The 16,475-nt window shown below is 45.9% G+C and overlaps 1 long non-coding RNA gene across 5 annotated transcripts in view; it reads left to right on the forward strand.

Annotated features, from left to right (window-relative positions):
- The window catches only part of LOC122546204 (uncharacterized), a 77,830-nt gene that overhangs the window by 15,406 nt on the left and 45,949 nt on the right, over positions 1-16,475 (forward strand). For 2 of the 5 annotated variants that reach the window (XR_015754904.1, XR_015754905.1), the window contains 3 exons: positions 493-599; positions 8,830-8,936; positions 14,268-14,373. This is a non-coding gene — a long non-coding RNA (uncharacterized LOC122546204). The remainder of the gene's footprint in view (positions 1-492; positions 600-8,829; positions 8,937-14,267; positions 14,374-16,475) is intronic. The other 3 variants (XR_015754906.1, XR_015754907.1, XR_015754908.1) reach the window with 3 other exon arrangements.

A 16,475-nucleotide genomic window follows, 5' to 3' on the forward strand; every position in this document is an offset into this window, starting at 1 on the left:
ACACATGATATGATTAGGAAGCATTTACAGGGATATGGACCAAGTGCTGGCAAATCGGAATAGATTAGGTTTGGATATCTGGTTAACATGGATGAGTTCGACCGAAGGGTCTGTGTTGGTGCTATACATCTCTGTGACTGTGGGATCATAACAGCTTACACTGTTCTGCTTCACCTCTGGGCTCCCTCATGACCACTTTGTCAATATCTAGCTTCCTCAGTCTCGAACAATGCGTGTATATTTGGTCTGTTTAGTATTTTACTATTACTTTTACAGACATTTTTGTAAGTTAATTTTTCACTGCCGCCCAGCCCCTGACCATGTGCTGCTTATTAATTTTTTTCTGGAAAATCTTTGACAGTCGAGAATTCTTTTTTCCAACAAACAAGTGTATTTTCCTTCCATTTCTGACTATCCAATTCTGCACCATTTTCATTCCCTGTAATCCGTTTTGCATTCCCTGAAACATCGACTGTGTTTCTCCTTCCACAGATACCAGTGATTAATGCCAAAACCCTGTTGCTTGTAGAGAGTGTGATGTTTGACTTTCTTGTACAGCTGCAGTTTGTGTGGTGAAGGTGCTCCTACAATGTGGTTGGGTAAGAGACATTTTAGAGTATTCATTCAGTAACAATAAAGATCTGAAGATAATGTCCAAATCAACAACAGTTTGTATTTTTATTATCATGCTTATAATTCCACAAAAATATTATTGAGAATTTTAAACATAAGGCCAGAGATGGAGATATTAGGTCAGGTGACCAAAAGCATTGCCAAATAAGCAAGTTTTGAGGAATGTCTTAAAGGGGGAAAGCAGACCTGTGAGGTTTTGGCTGCAAATTTCAGACCTTGTTGCTTTGGCAACTGTAAAAGCAGCCACACAGGTGAGGTAATGAATTAACAGGTCATTGGGAGTCTCGAACAGAATGGGTTGTCGGGGTCTCAAAGGTTGTGTGATGCAGCGAGCTAGGGATGATCACAACCAGGAATTAAATCAATGGTGCGAATTTTAAATTGAGGGATGTGGGCCGGATGCTGGCAGGTGAGATTAGATTGGATTGGGAAATCTGGACGGCATGGACGGGTTGGATTGAAGGGTCTGTTTCCATGCTGTATATCTCTGTGGCTCTATGTTGTTGATTATGAATAGGAGCCTTTTGATGGATCGACAAATTTTGGTACGAGGGAGTACTTGGGCAGCAGAGATATAGTGTTTCTTGAGATTACAGGGAGGTTGAATGTTGGCAGCTGGCCAGGGGTGTGTTTGGATAATGAAGTCTGGAGATAACACAAGGTGGATGAGAGTATATGAGCTGATACAAGGGTAGAATCCGCTAGAAATAGTGATCTTGGAGTGGGACTGGGCTGTCGCTCTCACCTCACCTCTAGGATTCAGCTGGTTGCCAGATTGTGAATCAGGCGGTAACACCATCGGGACCCGAGTTGCCATGGTGGAGCCTAAAGTGAGTGTCGCTCAGCTGGCTGTTGCTGAGCAGCTGCTGCTTGGTAGCCCCTGTTGATGACACTTTCCATCACTTTACTGCTGATCGAGTGTGGACTGATAGAGGGAAATTGCCTGGGTTGGATTGCCCTGTGTTTTTGTGTTGAACATCCCTGGGCAATGTTCTACATTGTCGGTAGATGCCAGTGCTGGAGCGGTACGTGACTTGGTGGGTGGCAAGTTCTGGAGCACAAACCATCAGTATTATTGCCAGAATATTGGCAGGGCCCGTAGCCTTTGCACTACTTAACCATTTCTTGATGTTATTCAAACTGAACCGAACTGGCTTAAAACTCACATCTGTGATGTTGGAAACCACTGGAGAAGGCTGAGATGGATCATCCCACTTTGCACTTCTGGCTGCAGATTGCTGCAAATGCTGTCATCTTATCTGGTGCATGGATGTGTGAGGCCCCTCCATCAGTAAAGGTGGGGATTTCTGTGATGCTTCCTCCAGTGAGTTGTTTAATTGTCCATCACCGTTCACAACTGGATGTGGGAGAACTGCAGAGCTCCGATCTGTTCCATTGGATGTTGGATCACTTAGCTCTGTTGCTTGCTGCTGATGCTGTTTGATATGCAGATGGTCCTGTTTGATAGCTTCACCAGGTTGGCACTTCATTTTTAGGACTGCCTGGTGCTGCTCATGGCATGCCCTCCTTTCCTGTCCATTGTGTTGGGTGAGTGCGGGATTTACAAACCCATGAGATTACAGATTTTGCTGAAGTACAGTTCTGCTGTTGATGTCCCACAGTGCCTCAGAGATACCCAGTTTGAGATCCTACATCTCTTCAAAGTCAGTCCCATTCAGAACGGTGATAGTGTCACTCAACACAGTGGAGGTTTTTCTCAACTTTTAAGGCAAGACTTTGTCTCCAAAAGGAATGTGTGATGGTCGCTCGTACTGATACTGTCATGGACAGATGTATCTGCAGTTGGTCAATTCATAACAATGAGATCAAGTATGTTTTTCCCTCTTGGTTCCTTCACCACCCGCTGCAGACTCAGTTGAGCAGCTATGTCCATCAGGATCTGTCCAGCTCAGTCAGTAATTCTGTTGCAGAGCTAGTCTCGATTGTGGACATTGAAATCCTGTACCCAAGAGTACGTTTGACACCATTTTATTGCCTCAGTGCTTCCTCCAAATGTTGTTCAACATAAAGGAGAACTGATCCATCAGCCAAAGGAGGACGGTGCGTGGTAATCAGCAGGAGCCATGAGGTTTTCTGGTGTCCGGAGTCAATGCTGAGTACTCCAAGGGCAAATCCTCCCTGTCTGTGCCACGACCTCTGCCTGGTCTGTCCTGCTGGTGGGGCAGGACATATCCAGAGATTTCAGGAGAAAGTGAAGACTGCAGATGCTGGCGATCAGAGTCAAGAGTCTGGTGCTGGAAAAGCACAGCAGGTCAGGCTGATGAAGGGCTTAGGCTCGAAACATCGATTCTCCTTCTCCTCGGATGCTGACTGACCTGTTGTGCTTTTCCATCACCACAATCTCAATATCTTGGGATGGTGATGGTGGTGTCTGGTCATTGTCTGTACGGATTGATTTCATGAGTATGACTATGTCAGGCTGTTCCTTGATTGGTCTGTGAGACAGCTCTCCACATTTTGGCACCAAAATCCAGATGTTAGTCTGGAGGACGTTGCACCATCGAGAGGGCTGATTCTGTGGTTGTATTAAATGGTGCCTTCTTAGCTGCCGAGTGGTCCATCCAGTTTCATTCCTTTGTTGAGACTTTGCAGTGATTAATATAGTGAGTAGCTGGCTGGGCCACTGTCAGGTTGGCAGGTTTTTTTTCCGCCATTGACAATGATTCGATGGAGATCAGGAGATTCCTAATTCCAGGTATTTTTTTTGAATTCAGGTTCCACATCTGCCAAGATGGGATTCGAACCAGGACTTCAGTCGTTTGTTTTAATATTTTGGATAAAATTTAAACACATTACGTTTGTTCACTCACTTTAAATATCACTTACCCAGGTTTTGTTTCTTTGTGAAACACTGTTCATCATCCTGTCTCCTCCATCCTTCGCTCCAGCAACAAGAGTTTGGAGTACATGGAGTTTCTCTGTCACTAAGACTGAGATAATCCGATCTGCTGCTTCCCCCCCTCCCCCCCCCCTCCCCCCCTCCCCCCTCCCCCCCCCCCTCCTCCCCCCTCCCTCCCCCTCCCCTCCTCCTCCTCCCCTCCTCCTCCTCCCCTCCTCCTCCTCCCCTCCTCCTCCTCCCCTCCTCCTCCTCCCCTCCTCCTCCTCCTCCTCCTCCTCCTCCTCCTCCCCTCCTCCTCCTCCTCCCCCCCTCCTCCTCCTCCTCCCCCCTCCTCCTCCTCCTCCTCCTCCCCTCCTCCTCCTCCTCCTCCTCCTCCCCTCCCCTCCTCCTCCTCCTCCTCCTCCCCTCCTCCTCCTCCTCCTCCCCTCCTCCTCCTCCTCCTCCCCTCCTCCTCCTCCTCCCCTCCTCCTCCTCCTCCCCTCCTCCTCCTCCCCTCCCAGTCAAACTGCCTCACTTGGTGTTCCCGGTTTTTGTCCAAACCTACATCTTTCTCCAATCTCATCTCAAGTCAAGCCTTATCAGAGCTCATTTTGACCCTTTACCCTCATCTCACTAAACCATAGATTTTCCAACTCTCTTTTCTCCTCCTCTTCATCAGTCCCCCTCACCGATTCACTGACATTGTTCCTTGTTCTATCTTTTCTGGTTATGTGCTTCTCTCCTATTCTGTGAAAAACTGACATTTGACTTCATTTTTTTGGAAAGTCCTGCTCCATCTCCACTTTCCCTTTCCTTTCTGAATTCCTTGCATTTGGTGTCCCTCGTGGATCTATCCTTGGCCCCTCCTGTATCTCACCTACATACTGCCAGGAGGTGACATTGTGCAAAAGTACCATGTTGGGTTTCACATGTACACTGACGATGCCCAGCTCTCCCTCCCCATCATCCCTCTCCATTACTCCACTGTTACTCAGTTATCAAACTGCTTACCACGCTCCCACTACTCGATTAGGTGCAGTTTCCTCCAATAAAACATTGTAATGGTTAAACCCGTTGCCTGACAAATTCCTTTCCCTTACTGCTGAGCCTCTCTCTCTCACTGGGAACTATGCAGCAGAACTACACTCTTCACAGTATTGCAGTTATATCTGACGCGAAGCTGACCTTCTGATCAGATATCTACACATCCCAAACACCAGGAATTCCAATCTCTTAAACGTTTATTGTCTCCTCCTCACCCCAGCTCCATTGCTACTGAAACCCCTTACCCGTGTCAGTTTTGCCTTAAACTTGACGAATCCGAAACAGAGCCCTTGATTCTGTGACTGGCTCAGAATCTGGTTTCAGAATCCCCTCTCAGTATTTACTCTCAGACACATCAGTATTTATTCTGTCAAACCCCTTAAGAATCTGGTGGTCCGGTCTGATTGTAGCTGGTGGAAATGGCAGAGGATGATGTGTTGTATCTGGGTGGAAGGTAAGGACTTGGGGGAGGGGGGGTTCTCTCCTTGTTGCAGTTGGAGGTGTGGGTTTCAAAGGCAGAGGTGCGGGAAGTGGAGGAGAGAGAGTGGATGGTAGTGACACATGGGAGGGGAAATTGCAGTCCTTGAAATACGGGGCCATTTTGTATGTTCTGGCCTCACTGGAACACTGCAGTAAGCATGAGACAGAGATGTTGGCCAGAGAACAGGCTTGTGTGTTAAAGTGGCAGGCAGCTGGAAGCTCGGGGTCTGTTTTTGCAGCAGAACGTAGATCATCAGTCGCCATTTCCACCACCTCCACGGAGATGCTGCCAGACACAGGTTCCTGTCCCCTCCATTAACAGCTACGCACCCTCCCAGCCAGATCGTAATCCACTCCTTTGTCTTTCCAAATGTTCCGGTCTGTCTTTGGGTTCTGTCCCTGCCAATGATTTCCTCTTTAACCCCTATCTCCTGCAGTACAAAGATCTGCAGGTTAGTTGAATTAGGGGTAAGGTACAGTGAGGCGCATGTACATGTCCCCTTCTGGGGGGGGGGTGGCGGTGTGCGATTTGAAGAGAGGCATTTACACATCAAGCACATACCAAGAAAAAAGTATGTCTTTATATTCTTCCTGTACTGACTGTGAGTTTTGTTTTGTGAATTCATTTCATCGGATATTAAATCAGAATAATTGAGGCTGGGATCTCAAAAGCAGTTTTTACAGTCAATGGAGTCATCAGGATCTGAATATCATTGGCATTTAACTGTGAAAGGAGAAAGGTTTGTCTGTTCTGTTTGTGGGAAGATATCTCCAATATTTTTGTTAAGCAGAAAGATGTACAAATTCATGGTTGGATCACCTTTTGGATGTGTGCTCTGTTCTGGGCCCTGCAGCTGAGGAAGGAGATATTGGCTTGAGAGGGAGCACAGATTTATCCAAATTACACCTCGTCTCTTTACTCTCAGATTTAGACCCAACCACCCACATCATGATGTTAACCTGTAAACTTCAATTACCTGCAAACTTCCCATTAAAAATCCTTTTGGACTCAAATTCCAGTACCTTTTCAGGTGGAATGTTCCAGCTTCTGACAACTGTCTGTTCATCCAGAAACTGCTGAGGTCCATGTTGACTCTGGGGTTACAAAGGGCTGAATTGAAAGATGAGGTGCTGTCCCTGAGCTCCCATTGAGATGCATTGGAACAGTACAGGAGGCTGAGGGCAGTGTCGGTATGAGCAGACAATGAAAATGAAAGGGCTGCACTATGCGGGCTGCTTGGCTCAATGAGAGTGTTCTGGAGTTGGGTGTAAACAGACTGATGTGAGACAGGGAGAAGGTGAGGCTGAAACTCAGTTTTCGTTCAGGCCGTTCAGAAATTCACATGGTCCCAATGTGAACAGCCAGTTTTTAAGTGATACCTGTGGATTATTTGTTAACAGTTTTTATAGTATTTTTCCTGAGGGCAGTTGAGAGTTAACCACGTTGCTGTGGGTCTGGAGTCACATGTTGGCCAGACCAGGTGAGGATGACCGTTTCCTTCCCTACAGGACATTAGTGAACCAGATTGGTTTTCTAACAATTGACAATAGTTTCATGGTCATCATTCGCCTTTTCATTCTAGATTGTATTCAATTCCGATGCCACCATCAGCCATGTTGGGATTCTATCCCTAATCCTCGGAACATTGTACATGTCACTCATCTGGCAGGAATACCATTAAGCCATTGCCTCCCTTTTAGCAATGTTTAAAAGAAAGTTCCATCATTCTACGTGTACAATGTGAGATAAAATACTGCAACGTCCATGTGTCAGCCTCTCCGAAAGGTCAATCAACAGAAATTTGTTTGGGGCCAAATATTTCACTTTTTTGGGGGGGTTTATGAAACAAAAATGAATCCAAACAAAAATCTTATGCCACGGACATGTAATTTCTGAAGCCGGAGGGGGATTACAGAGACAGGGAGGGTTGTGGGGCCAGAGGGGGATTGTTGTCCAAACATCACTGTGGTGTACATGGACTGCAGCATTTCAGGGAGGCGGTTAACCACCACTTTCTCCAAGACAAGTAAAGGTGGCCAATAAATACTGGTCTGGGCAGCAAAGGCAACCCCCAGTGAATAAAACCAAACAGTGACCCCTCTGAGCTGACTTGCTGTGAAGTTAAAAACCTCTCTGGAAATGGAGTGGGCAGAGAAGAGAAACAGTGACATTTCACAGCTGCTCTCAGAGAGACCTCACCCTTGGAAGTACTCCGAGCCGGGGATCAGCTCAGTGAGTTTCAGTCTCTTCAAATGTCAATCTTAGTTGCTTTTATTTTATTCAATCTACAATCGTGAGTAAGGTGAGGATTTCTTTTTAATGTCTTAGGGTCTCTTGATTAAATGTTTAAAATATGAAACGTAAGCAATACGTTATTGTCTGGCAATATTTTCCGAGCAGTAAGACTGTGCCTTTGTCTTGGTCTGTAGGTTGTTAAGGCAGAGAGATGGCCTGTTGTAGAGTGTTGTGCTGTTCCTGTCGGATGTGGGAGATTAGGGAGAGTTTCAATGATCCTGATGATTATGTCTGCAGCAAGTGTGATTGCAAATCCTTTTGGATCTCATGGATTGGTGGAGGAGTGATTAAAGGCAGTGAGGAATTGACAGGAGCCGGGGGGTGTGATAGGTGGCAGTCTCAGGAATGCAGAATACTGCAGATACAGTCAGGTAGATAGGTTACCGCCAGAAAAGCTAGGAGGGGTAGGTCGGTACTGCAGGAGTCTCTTGTGGCTATCCCCATCTCAGACAAGTATACTGTTTTGGAAAATGTAGGTGGTAATAGACTTTCATGGGAATGTAGCACTGACAGCCAAGTTACTGGTACTGAGACTGGCTTCTAACATAATGTGAGGTATATCCAGTTCCACACGATCGATGGTGAAGAGGGGACTCTCTAGTCAGGGGCACAGTCTGCCATTTCTGCAGCTGACACTGAGACATTAGAATGTGGTGGTGCTGCCCTGGTGCCAGTGTCACGGATGTCTCACAGAGGGAGCAGAATATTCTCAAAAGGGAAAATAACCAGTGGGAGGACATTGTACATTGGTACCAATGGCATAGGAAGGGGAAAGCATGGGGTCCTGACGAACAGGGAGATTTGCTAGTGCCACTGGGGAGGCATTCAACCTGTGAGGGAGTCAGGGTAATCCTAAAGAGATAGTGAGAAAAGAGGTGAGTCTGAGGCTGGCACTGTTCACCAGTCAGACTGTCAAGGCAGGCAAGAGCAAGTGACAGAATGAGGTGCGACGGACCATTGCACTGCATTTATTTCAGTGCAAGAGACCTGACAGGTCAGGAAGGTGGGCTCAGGGTATGGTTTTGAACATGGCACTGGGATATTACAGCAATTACAGAGGCATCACTCAGGGATGGATAGGACTAGCAGTTTAATGTTCCAGGGTATAGGTGCTATAGCAAAGATAGAAAGGGGCCAACAGAGCAGGGAGAGAGGTGTTTTTGATTAGGGTTAACATTATGGCTGGGCTTTGGGAGGATATTCCTGGGAGTACCTCCAGGCAAGTTATTTGGTTGGTACTGAGAAATAACAAAGGGATGACCATCTTACTGGGATTGTATTATAGACTCTCTCCCAATAGTCTGCGAGGAATTGAGAAACAATTTTACCAGGAGACATCAGTTATCTGGAGGAAAAATATGAATGCAATGATAAGGGTTTTTAACTTCAACAACATGGCCTCGGAGTGCTGTAGTGTTAAGGGCTTGGATGGGAAGGTATTTGTTCAGTGTGTACGAGAACGTTTCAGATTCAGTTTGTAGGATGTACCTACTAGAGAAGGAACAAAACCTGATCTGTTTTCTTTATTCATTCACAGGATGAGGCTGACTGGCTCGGCCAGCATTTATTGCTGCGTTTACCCAGAGGGCAGTTAAGAGTCAACCACGTTGCTATAGGTCTGGAGTCCCATGCAGACCAGATCAGGTAAGGATGGCACTTTCTTTCCCTAAAGGTTGTGAGTGAACCACATTGGTTTTTCCAACAATTGACAATGGATTCCTTGTCGTCACTAGATTATTTTTTCCAGATATTTATTTAATTCACGTTCCAAAATCTGCCATGATGGGATTCAAACACGGGTCTCCAGAATGTTATCTGGGTCTCTGGATTAACTGTCTAGCGATAATTTCACTCCGTCATCACTGCTACTTAGGAAATGAGGCAGGGTGAGTGACTGAGTTATCAGTGGGGCAGCGCATCAGCACCAAAGAACCCACAGTATTGTGGCTCAGTAGTTAGCGCTGCTTCCTCAGCCCCAGGGTCCTGGGTTTGATTCTAGCCGCAGGCGACTGCCTGTGTTCAAGTTGGCACATTCTCCCCAGTGTTTGTGAGGGTTTCCTTCGGGTGTTCCAGTTTCCTCCCACAGTCCAAAGATGTGTAAGTTAGTTGGATGAACCACGTTAAATTTCCCATAGTGTCCAGATGCAGTATATGAGGTTTTGGGATGTGCAGGCAAATCTCTGCTTGGTGTGAAAAGATCCTTTTGTTATCTTGGACAGAGGTCAGAGGGAGGTGTGGCCACACGTTTTACATCTCCCATGACGGCAAGGGACGGTCAAGGGTGTGGACCGAACATGGGAGGTGCAGAGGGAATGGTCTCTGCGGAACACAGATAGGGTTGGGGAGGGAAGTATGTCTGTACTGGTGGGGTCTGACTTTAGGTAGCAGAAATAACAGATTTCAATACGCTGTATCTGGAGATTAATGGGGTGGAAGGTGAAGACCGCAGGGTTATATTCTTTATTGTGGCTGGAGGGGTGGGGTAAAGGCGGAGGTGCGGGAAGTGGAGGGTATGTGTTGGAGGGCATTGTTGATCAAGTCAGAGGAAAGTTACGGTCCTTGAAGTAGGCCTTTCTGGGATGTCCTGGAGTAGAATCCAAAGAGCTTAAACAAATATATCTCAGACAAAACATTAACTGGACCAGAGAATAGGACCCCTTAAAGGTCAACAAGGCTGTCTATGGAACCACAGGGGGTGCGAAAGATATGCAAATATTTCACGTCATTTTTACTGGAGAAGTATACGGAAGCTCGAGAGTTTGGATAAATAAACAGTGATAACTTGAAAAGTGTCCATGTTACAGAGGAGGTGGTACTAGATGTCTTAAATCGCATCAAGGTGGATAAAGCCCTGGAACCTGATCAGGTGTATCCTGAAACTTTCTGGAAATCTAGGGAAGTGATTGTTGGGCCTCTCCTGAGATATTTGTATCGTTGATAGCGACAGGTGAGATGCCATTATTTTAAAAAGGTGGTAAGGAGAGGCCATGGAACAAGAGAACAGTGAGCCTGAAGTCAGTGGCAGGCAAGTTGTTGGAAGGGATTCTGAGGGACAGGATATCCATCTATTTGGAAAGGTAAGGAATGATCAGGGACAGTCAATGTGGCTTTGTACATGCACAATTGTGTCTCACTAACTTGAGTGTTTTGAAGTGACAAAGAAAATTGATTAATCCAGGCTGTGAATGTTGTTTATATGGACATTCAACAAGGTTCCACAAAGCAGACTGGTTAGCAGGGTTAGATAACATGGAATGCAGGGAGAGCAAGCCATTACAAAACTGCCTTGAAAGTAGGAGACAGAGGATGATGATGGAGGGTTGTTTTGCGGACTGGAGGCCTGTGAGGAGCAATGTGCTGCAAGGATGGATATTGAGCCCTTAAATAAATGACTTGGATGTGACTATATGAGGTATGGTCAGTAGGTTTACAGAAGACACCAAAATCGGATGTGTAGTGGACAGTGAAGAAGGTTAGTTCAGAATACAACAGGATCATGATCAGATGGGCCATTGGAGCAAGGAATGGCAGACGGAGTTCAATTTAGATAAATGTGAGCTGTTGTATTTTGAAAAGGCAAATCAGGGCAGGACTTATACACTTAATGGCAAAGTCCTGTGGAACATTGCTGAACAAAGAGACCTTGGAGTGCAGGTTCCTAGCTCCTTGAAAGAAGAGTCACAGGCAGGCAGGGGAGTGAATGCAGCATTTGGTACGCTCCCCGTTATTCGTCAATGCATTGAATGCAGCTGTTGTGACGTCATATTGTGGCTGTACAGGGCACTGATTAAGGCCCTTCTGGAATTCTGTTTTCAGTTCCAATCTCCCTGTTCTTGGAATAATGTTGAGAAACTTGAAAGGGTTCAGAAAACATTTGTAAGGATTTTGCCAGGGTTGGACGTTTTGAGCTATTGGGAAAGGCTGAATAGGCTGGGACTATTTTCCCTGGAGAGTTGGAGGCTGAGAGGTGATCTTATAAAATCATGAAGGGGATGGATAAGGTGAGCAGTCAGGGACTTTCTCCCAAGTTCGGTGGGTCCAGAACTGGAGGGTACAGGCTTAAGTTGAGAGGGGAAAGATTTAAAAGGGAGCTAAGGAGCGTCTTATTCATGTTGAGGGTATTGCAGGTATGGAATGAACTGCCAGAGGAAGGGGTGGAAGATAGTACAATTGCAGTATTTAAAAGGCATTTGATTGGGTACATGAAGAGGAAGACTTCAGAGGGATAAGGGTGAACCGCTGGCAATGGGACTCCATTAACGCTCTCCGTTATTGGTCAATGCATTGAATACAGAAACTGGGATGTCATATTGTGGCTGGACAGGACGTTGATTAAGCCACTTCTGGAATTCTGTTTTCAGTTTGAATTTCCCTGTTCTGGGAAGGATGTTGTGAAACTTGAAAAGGTTTGGACAAGATTTACAAAAACGTTGCCAGGATTGGAGGATTTGGGCTACAGGGGGAGGCTGAATAGGCTGGGGCTATTTTCTGTGGAGAGTCAAAGACTCTCCACGGTGGCACGGTGGCCCAGTGGTTAGCACTGCTGCCTCACAGCGCCAGAGACCCGGGTTCAATTCCCGCCTCAAGCAACTGACTGTGTGGAGTTTGCACGTTCTCCCCGTGTCTGCGTGGGTTTGCTCCGGTTTCCTCCCACAGTCCAAAGATGTGCATGTCAGGTGAATTGGCCATGCTAAATTGCCCGTAGTGTTAGGTAAGGGGTAAATGTAGGGGTCTGGGTGGGTTGCGCTTCGGCGGGTCGGTGTGGACTTGTTGGGCCAAAGGGCCTGTTTCCACACTGTAAGTAATCTAATCTAGACTGTGAGGTGACTTTATGGAGATTTATAAAATCACGAGGGGCGTGGATAAGGTGAGCAGCCGGGTTCCTATTTCCTCAGGTTAGGTGGGTCCAAAACTAGAGCACCTGGGTTTAAGTTGAGAGGGCAAAGATTGAAAAGGGATCTAAGTGGCAACGTTTTCAAGCTGAGTGTGGTGTGTGTATGGGAGGAGCTACCAGATGAAGTAGTGGAGGCTGATAAAATCACAACATTTAAAAGGCTTCCAATTGGGTACATGACTAGGAAGGGTTTTGATGAATACAGGCCAATAGATGGTAAATGGGAATCCATTAGTTTAGGATTCCTTGTTGGACCGAAGGTCTGTTTCTTTGATCTTAATAAATTAAGATGCGTTCCTCTATTTTGTGGAGAGCTAGCTGAAGCACAGATAATTATCCTTGGAGCTGAGAAGGTGAAGCAGTGATTTCGATCTGGTGCAGATTTGGTTCCAAGATCTTGAATTTGCAGAGAGAGAGAGGGATTGTTAACACTGTCACAATTTTTAGTAACTACTTTCAAGTAATTGGCAAATAATACAAGGTGAAAATGTGAACACTATTTTACTCAGTAAGTTCTGAGCATTTGGAACAGTCTGAACGACACAGATTCAGCAGGTATTCTGAAACAGACTTGGAATTTTACTTTTTAAGGAAAGATTTGGGGAGCTATGGGCACATGGGAGGGGACTTGGGACAGATTTGCAGCATCTCCAGAGGGAGAGAGTACAGCCCCAATGGGCTGAATAGCCCCCAGGCCCTGTGCTCTGTGATACTGTCCCATTCACTGTGAATGATGAAGCTCATCTCAGGGCAGAGAGAGGGATTAGCCCTCCACTCTCATCACAATGGGGCCCGGCTGATTGACGGCAGCTCTAGACCAATGGGAGGAGAGTCTGTGTGGTCCTGCAGCCAATGGGATTGAATGAGGGGTGTGGCCAGCAAGACAACACCTGTCCATGAGCTGTGCAAGTGCAGTGTCACTGTTTGGGGTTGGGAGAGACAGCAGAGACTGGGACAGAGGCTGTTGGACCTGAATTACAAACTCCCGGTAAATTAAAACCAAAAGAACTGCGAAAGATGTAAATCAGAAACAACAACCAGGAGGTTCTGGAAAAGCTCAGCAGGTCTGGCAGCATCTGTGAAGAGAAATCAGAGTTAAAGTTTAAGATCCGGTGTCCCTTCGACAGAACAGATGTTGCTGAGGAAAAAAAAGTCAGTTTATGTGCAGAAGATAGTGTAGGGGGAGGATAAAAGGAGTAAAGGATAGGTGGGGATAGAGTGAGAGGAACAGTTGGATAAAGGATAACGATCTGGCTGGGGGAGGGTGACTAGCTGTTAATGGAGATAGTTCGTGGCTAACCATAGGTAGTGTGTAATGGCAGGCTGTGAGAACAAGAACTGGTGTGTGGGGTAGGGGGCTACGACATGAGGTTGTTAACCTATGGTTAGCCACTAACTGTCTCCATTGTAAGCTGTTGCCCACCTATATCACTCCACGATTGGAGCTGCCGAGGACACAAACCTTTGGAATATCCTCCCGAACCCCTTCTGTCCGCCTTAAGGATGTATCTAAAAATCGTTCTCTTTAATCAACGTTTCCATCATTCGTGAAGATTTTAGGAGATTTGTCAGTGTGAAAGGCTCCATACAATGCAGGTCGTTGTTGTTATTGTCTGACATCAGGAGAATCAGGGATGAGCCCTCTCTCTCATACCTGATGAACAGCAGCAAAAGCAGGAAGCACTGAGCATGCTCCAGCACACAATGGGCCTCGGATTATTGATGTCAGCGCAGGACCAATAAGAGTGGGGGAACGGGGGCGAGAGTTGCTAGTTGGTCCTTTAACCAATCGGAGTGAATGAGGGGCGGGACAATACTCAACCACGTGATAAACTTCACGGACAGCATAGTGTTGTTGTGGCCAAGGCATTGGCAATGTGTGAAGGTGAAGGGCAGGGGAAAGGAAAGACACATTGACCAGGAAGAGGAGGAAATTTTCATGGTATGGGATGAGAGGTTTTATAGAACTTAGTGCACATTGTAAAACACAAATTTCAAAATCCAAATTCTGCACCATTTTCCCTCCCTATAATGCATTTTGCACTCCCTGAAATATCAACTGTGTGTTTCTCCCTCCACAGATACCAATGATCAGTGCCAAAGCCCCATTGCCTGTGGAGAAGGTGATGTTTGACTTCGTTGTACAGCTGCAGTTCGTGTGGTGAAGGTGCTCCCACAATGTGTTTGGTAAGAGCTGTTATAGATTATTCACTCAGTAACATTGAAGAGTTGACAATGTATGTGCAAATCATCAACAGTTTGTTTTTTTTTATCATGTTTATAAATCCACAGAAATACTATTGAGAACTTCTGACGTAAGGCCACAGATGGGGGTATTAGGTCAGGTGATCAAAAGAATTGCCAAATAAGCAGGTTTTCAGGAATACCTTAAAGGAGGAAAGCAGGTCTGAGGGCGTTAGGGTGGGAATTCCAGACCGTGTTGCCTTGGCAACAGTAGAAACAGCCAGACAGTTGAAGCAATGAATAAACTCATCGTTGGGAGTCTGAAAGAAAATGAGTTGTCGGGGTCTCACAGGTTGTGTGGTGCAGGGAAACAGGGATGTTCACAGCCAGGAATTACATCAAAGGTGAGAATTTTAAATTGTTACTTGTTAATAGGAGCCTTTTGATGGATCAACAAGTTTTGAGCACTTGGGCAGGAGGGCTTTAGATACTCTTGAGATTACATGTAAGTTGAATATGGGAGGCTGGCCAAGAGTGTTTGGATAATGAAGTCTGGAGATAACACAGGGATGGACGAGTATTTCGGTCAATAAGCTGAGACTAGGGTGGAGTTGGGTGATGTCACTAATGTAGAAATAGTGCTTTTGGAGTTGGGCTGCTCCTCCTCCTCATCACTCCCCCTCACCAAATCACATATTGTTCCTTGTTCTACCTGTCTGTCTTTTCTGGTTATGTCCTTCTCTCCCATTCTGCTACAAACTAATATTTGAGCCCACCGTTGTTGGAAAACCTGCTCCATCCCGACTCTCCCTTTCCTTTCTGAATTCCTTATATTTGGTGTCCCTTAAGGATCTCGCCTTGGTCCGTCTTGTTTCTCACCTACACACTGCCAAGAGGTGACATCGTCCAAAAGCACCGTGTTAGGTTTCACATGTACACTGACAATGCCCAGCTCTCCCTCCCCATCATCCCTCTCCATTACTCAGTTATCAAACTGCTCATCACACTCCCACTACGCGATTGGCTGCAATTTCCTGCAACGGACCGTTGCAACGATTAAACCCATTGCCTTCAGTTGCTATTACAAATTACTTTCCCTTACTGCTGAGCCCCTCCCTCTCCCTGGGATCTGTCTGAGGCAGAACCGCACTCTTCACAATATTGCTCTCATATCTGACCCGAAGGTGACCTTCTGATCAGACATCTACACAATCACAAACACCAGGAATTCCAATCTCTTAAAATGTTGCTGATCTCCACCTCATTCCAGCTCCATTGCTAATGAAACCCCTGATTCGTGTCGGTGTTGCCTTAAACCTGACGAATCCAAAACAGAACCCATGATTCCGTGACTGACTCAGAATCTGGTTCCAGACTCCCTCATGATGGGAAACATCCACTCAGTATTTACCCTGTCAAACTCCTTAAGTATCCTGCATGTTACAATGAGATCCCCTCTCATTCTTCCCAAATCCAGTGAGTAAAGTCCCAACGTCTTCAGTCTTTTCTTAAAAAATAATCCCTGCAAACCAGGGATCATCGCAGTCAATTTTCTGTGAAATGCCTCTGATGAAATGACGTATTTCCTTCAATAAAGGGACCAAAACTTCTGTCATTACTCCAGATGTGGTCTGACTCGCACTTTATAAAGTTACTCTCAGGTATATACTCCAAACAACTTCCTTTAAACTTGCACAGATGTTGTTGGAAATGCTCAGCAGGTCATGCAGCATCTGTGAAGGAAAATTAGTTAAAGTTTCGGGTCTGGTCACCCTTCCTCAGATACATTAACTCTAATTTATTTTCGCACCTGCTGCTCGACCTGCTAAGCTTTTCCAGAAACTTCTGTTTCTCTTCCTGGTTTCCAGCATCTTCAGTTGTTTCGGTTTTCACATCCTTTAAACTTGCCATCTCTCCTCTAGAATTTGTCATTTCCACATTGGAAAAAAGATTCACATTTGTTTGGTCTCCCCTACCCTGGGAAAAAAGAAACCATGACTCGTCACCCTATCATTGCTCCTCATAATTTTATAAAGTTCGATAAAGCCACCTAAAATGTCCAGTGCTGCAGGGAAATAGCCTCAGCCTATTCAGCCTCTTCCTAT

The sequence above is a fragment of the Chiloscyllium plagiosum genome, unplaced genomic scaffold, assembly GCF_037043375.1.
Source record: "Chiloscyllium plagiosum isolate Xiang-an unplaced genomic scaffold, Cpla_swu_hap1 HiC_scaffold_48, whole genome shotgun sequence".
NCBI classification, from domain to species: domain Eukaryota; kingdom Metazoa; phylum Chordata; class Chondrichthyes; order Orectolobiformes; family Hemiscylliidae; genus Chiloscyllium; species Chiloscyllium plagiosum.